Raw genomic sequence first — 5,697 nt, forward strand, 5'->3', positions numbered from 1 at the left:
GACGGCCAAACTTGGTACTACCCAGTTGAGGACAGAGGGCGCTTTTTAGCACCATTTTCGCAGCGCCCCCCGGGCAATGCAAGAGCCACGAGCACATCGAAAATGGATTTCACCGCTGTTTCTGCGCACGCGCGAGGAGCAGTAGCTGCGAGAGAGAAATGTGGGGACTTTTGGTGCTCAAGATTTCTCATCGTTTAGGTACAACGGGGAAGAAAACCGTTTGCTCCATTTGTCCCTAGCCGAGCTTGCAGCACAGAATCGACAGGATGCGTGGCCGGCAAGGCGGAAAAAGCAGCGTCCGAGGTGAGTTTGTTTCTATTTTGTTGCGACGGTAGCATATTAAATTTTATAGTCGCAAGGGGATACGTTTGGAAGTGAGGTGTCTTCTCGGATGACTTTAGTGGCAAAGCATTACGTCGTGCCGATGCATTGTTCAATAGTGTCGTTGATCAAGGTCAGCATACCACACACTTCAGGGGAATCGCGGGAACGAAAACAGTTTATGAATTAACTGCCGTGCCGATGCATTAGTTCTTAATGTAACTGAGAATACAGCACACTTGGAGGTTCGTGGGAATGGAAATCTTGTAGTCTGTATGTGTAAGTATAAAACTTGCGTCGTCATGCAATCTGAGCCGTAGATCGTTGTGAGAGCTGTATAGCCACACTGGCAAAACACTACGCCCTGCGGATGAATACGGAAGAAATGTATGCAAAAGAAAAGTGGTCGTCATGCAATTTCATAGCAGTAGACCTTTGTGAAAGCTGTGCAGTAACACTGATATTGGCTAGTTAATAATCCCGGCTGTTACGATGTCTAGCTCGTATACGGGGCGCTCTATGTGGGCGAAACAAGGGCTCAGATCACTACAACCGTATGCGAAATAGCTCTGAATGCCTGCCAGTACACTTGTTCGGCGTCTCTGTGGTCAGCCAGTGACAAACGCATTGCACGAAACAGTGAGACTTTGTTTAATCCGCAATGCTTATGTGGCGAACAGGAGAGCAAAAGGTGAAAACAATGTTTTCATACAAGGCAAGTTATCCATGTAGTGGAATTGCATTTATCGTTGGTGTAGTGTTGATGCACTTTCTGAAGTCCAACCTTTAATGCAACTTAGTTTTCGTTGGTGCAAGTGCTTCTACTGGAAACATCCAAAATATGATTTAACAAATCAGGTTGCTGTCTTGTAGTTTTAGAAATTTTCCTCTGGTCTTAAGTCTTTTCTGAATCTGGAAGAGCTGGCTGATTGCACATTTCATCTCGAGATAGCTCGCACACTTCCAACAGCACAGGTTAGCACACTTTGTTGAGTGCAGATGAGCACTGGAAATTCAATCATTTTGATGAGGCACCGATCTAATGCCGCTCACTCGTGCCACAGCACTTTTTCAACTTGTACTGTACTTGTTTCTTCCACCTTCCATTTGCAGCACCAGGGCTAAGGCACAACAGCAATAACATTTTTAGCAGAAAATTCTTGCTCCTTGGCATCTGAGCTCCCCATTCATTTGCTACTTTCTTCAAATTTTTCTTTTCATGTGATGCTCTTGCCTTCACACACTGTCAGGCTTCTCCTTCATGCGTTTCTTTAATACTCCTTCTGTCTGCTTCTTGCTCGACATACCGTGCATGCCTTCAGTCATGTCCAATTGATCGATGCAGTCTTGTCCTTTTGTCTCTCTCCTCCAGAACCTGCAACTTTCGACAACCACTCCCCAGTATTATGTTGCTTCTTTTTGTGATAGTGCCTGGCTATCTGTTGCTGATGCCACACATTCACTTTGCAATGGTTTATTAGACCACATACATAAATTAATAGCTGTATAAAACCTTGACCCTCCAGCACTTCCACAAAATTCATGCAGAAGTGGAAACAAAGATTACACTTAATTCCTCACCACACATTACTATGTCTGCATCAAAGCTTGATATTACCAACATGTGTGCAGTGTCGTTGCCCGTGCTTCCTGGACAGGAAAGCCAGTTGCTCCAGTTCACAAGGCTAGAACAACTGCGAAGTGATTGAGCTATCTGCTTTTGCTGCATTTTGTTGCCACAAGCTGTACAAGGTCTTGGCTTGTGCTGCAGAAACCGCATCTTTTTGCTTGCTGCATTCCTTTGTGATGCATTGAACGTGTCTGCTTCCATTTCCCCTGCTATTTTTACAGCGAAGCTGTATATGGCTAGGTTCTGACCACGACCAATAGTGCATACATCGACAGGGTGTGTAGAAAAAAGTTGCGTCGACCAAATTGAATCCACAGTAGCCTGCTGTGCGCCAGCTGTGCTCAGTGGCTCTGGAGTGGATGGCAGAATAATAAAACGTCATTGTGTACCCACCAATGTCTGTGCCTCGTTTTCTTGTGAAGTCGACATCGCTCTAGCGACGTTATCAGCAGTTTTACTTTGGTCCTGCTATGGCCAGGACGCGTCTAGTCCATACTGAAGAAGAACGATGTGCATGTTAAGAGCACCGGTGTGAGCAACAGCATGAAGGCAACGGGCAGCTGCTATAGCCAGACCCGTGCTTGTCTGCAGATCCGTAATGTCGGATAGCTGCTCTGTGACTGATGAAGAACAGCGTGCCCGTGAGGATCACCTTTGCAAAGAGAAGCGGTAGTGGGCACGAAAGCATCGGCGACCAATTGCAGTATATCACAGTGACCACAAAGCAATGGTTACCATGGTGACAAAATAAATAGAATATCAAAGATAACGAAGTTGTGTGTATGTTTCTTTATTTAATCAATATAGCAATTAACCATATATAACTCAATATACTTGTCAACAAGTACAGCTTCAGCTGGTCTTCCATCTTCACATAGTGGAAGGGCTCTGAATTGTATTTTTTTTAATCATTTGACATCAAATTTGCGCATTTTCTTTTTGTAATGCTACAGCCTGTTTCGTGCCATCACTGTTTTCTCTGCTTTCGCCTATTCTGCAGCAGTTGCTGCCATTGTCTCTTGCCTAGGTGTTGGTCCGCATGACATGCTAGAGATGCCATAGACAGTTTAATGACAGGGTGTTCAATGTAAGAGAAGGTCAAAATTACTGGTGTTTTTCATTTTTTAAGCAGGCTTTTTTGAACTTTTGTGTGATAAAACTCACTTTGTTGATAAACAAGTGATTATCTTTGACAAATTGTTTCCAATGACAACATTTTTTATGCGTCGAAAGTTCACACATTTGCCAACAAGGTGCACACACGACTCAAAGAACTTTGAAACTTTATAGGTCTTGCTTCATGCTTTGTCACTTGGTTTGACATTTTATTCCCATTTTTTATCTCATTAACCTGGCTGCTGTGCGGGAATACCGAACTTGCTACTTAGTACTCAGTACGAAACAATGCTTTAAGACCACTGTGTTGTCCACTTGCCTCACCATGCCACTGAGTGGTTTTGATCAGAATTTTCCATCATAAGTACACTGTTACAAAATTGCACATGACAAGTATGTTACCCTATATGCAAGCAATGCACTGTTTAAAGCCGAGCTAAATACTTCACCAAAAGAACTGGTTTCACCTCCAGTCCACTCTCTTTAGTCTGTTGTCTAAACATCCTGCCAAATACTGTCATTGCTATTGTGTCCTGCCGCAAATGTTCATTGTCAGTAAACCTTAATTGTTCTGTATGCTAGTGCAAGTAATATGCCTGAAAATGTACTATGGTGGTGTCATGTCCTCTTAAAGATGACCAATTTTCCTGGAAACCATAGTAGCCAGAAGAATGGCAGTTAAAATGTGCATCACCAAGGTCCTGCAGAAGAGCAGAGCTCAGTGTTCGATCCTTGACATCACTCCATAGAATACCTGCATATCATTTGTGCTCAATTAACCTTGCTGCAAAACTTTTTCCAAGGGCAAGGCCTAGAATGTTGGTCAATTTTTGATGCTCTGACCTAGTTTGATGCGATTTTCTGTGACATTTTTCTCTATTCCTTTCTTGATTATTTTGGATAGTGGCCTTGTTAGGAGCTATTGCTTCATTAGATGTTTCCTAGGAAGGAAAATCTTGGATGCCTTTATACCACACTAGTGCGCATCATCTGTATGGAAACAAAGTGCTGCATGAGCAGAGGTCTGTCTCGGCAGCTGCTGTGAATTGCGCCCACGCATCACCCATGTGCTGCTCTCGTGGTCTTCCAATTAGCAACGCAGTCGCGCCACACTTCGCTTTGTTTGTGAAGTGCCACACGAGACAGATTGTCCATGCTAGCCAATATATTGCAAAATGGAAACATGTATAGAGCTGCACTCAAATTTTGCATTAGGCAGTTGGCGAAATATATTGTAAAAATAACAATTATATAAATACCATGCAATGAAACCAATATGTACTGAACCAAACTTGTCACCTAATTGCACTGCAGGGAACCCCTGATCATTCTAAGAGACACCAAAGGCTTGTCATATTTAAATAGTCTCTTGTGCATGCAGTGCATGAATAAGATATCATTGAAAAATATGTGAATGCCCTAAGGGAGTGTAATCAGGACTGGCACTTTTTTCACTTTAACTGTCAGTTCCCTATATGTTGCTTCGCTATAGGGAGGTTATGCTCTAATAGAAATAGTTGGAAGACGGTTCTGTGCACCATTGTAACTTCCATCTATATTTTGTTTTGCACTGTGCATTCGTTTCAGACCCATCAACTAGCCCAAATTAATTTACATATCTCATAAAAGCAAGTGCACTGCAGTTGGAGCTTTGGAAATAGGCCTGTGTTTAAAACAGATTCGAGTGGTCGACACATGAAGTGGGCTCATTCATGTGAGTACCCATGTCAGTGCTGTATTGTCTTTTTTTGAAGAGGATTGATCGATTGTTCCCGCTTTAGATAAAAGTCTAGTGATCTAGAGAGCATAGTTTAAAAGGCTGATGAAAAAGGGAACACTTTTGGATTTTGCGTGCTAACTACTATCTTGTCAGCTGCTACAGTTTTTGTAAATATTCAGTAAATGTATTTGGTGCATCTCTTTTCCTCTGTAACACTTTCATGGAGGTTGCGGACGCTTCCAGACGCAAGACTGATTTATGCAGCAGGCACTCAAGGCGAGAATGCTTTGGCTACGTTGCCATCTGCGTCCACAGTCATCCTGGCACAACCGCCATGGTATGTTGGCCACAGAAACGTCACGTGGGTTGACAATATGTGTAGGCTGCTGTGAACACAGTTGGCAGGTGGGCTTTGCTTGCCTTGTGTGGTTTAGATTCCAGCTTATGATCTTGAAAATCTCGCCTTGTGCTTCTACTGAAGCATTACAAGCAATGGTGTCTGTCCTTTGGCATCATTATCTAAAACTTTTCACCTGTGTTGCCATCTGTTTGCAGCAATGTTTCTCTAACTTATCTTATGTTCAAGTGCCATTGTAAGTTCATTCTGGTTCACACATTTGACCCATCCAGTCATGTCTCGGCACAAAATGTTACGGAACCTGTATCTGTGAAAATAGAGGGTTTTCACACCATTTTCTCCTCTAACACAGGATACTGATGATGTTTAGAGCATCAGCAAATGTCGATAGCGTCTTGTTTCTGCGGAGAAATCGGCAAGGAAATGCTCTGTCCTGACAGACGCGTGTACCGTGATGGGGCCGATAACACCTGTGTGAATCAGGCCTTCGTGAGGAACATAGTTGTCACTTTACCTTTAGACCACTCTGGCTATGTCAAGAATTGCTGGATA

At 43.2% G+C, this 5,697-nt stretch overlaps 1 long non-coding RNA gene across 1 annotated transcript; it reads left to right on the forward strand.

The window, feature by feature from the left end:
• The first annotated feature begins 247 nt into the window (after positions 1-247).
• On the forward strand, positions 248-5,481 carry LOC139061463 (uncharacterized). Its single transcript, XR_011515442.1, has 3 exons — positions 248-303; positions 4,655-4,781; positions 5,014-5,481. It is a non-coding gene; the product is annotated as an uncharacterized lncRNA (long non-coding RNA).
• The last annotated feature ends 216 nt before the right edge of the window (positions 5,482-5,697 follow it).

The sequence above is a fragment of the Dermacentor albipictus genome, chromosome 6 (genome assembly GCF_038994185.2).
Source record: "Dermacentor albipictus isolate Rhodes 1998 colony chromosome 6, USDA_Dalb.pri_finalv2, whole genome shotgun sequence".
Lineage (NCBI taxonomy): Eukaryota > Metazoa > Arthropoda > Arachnida > Ixodida > Ixodidae > Dermacentor > Dermacentor albipictus.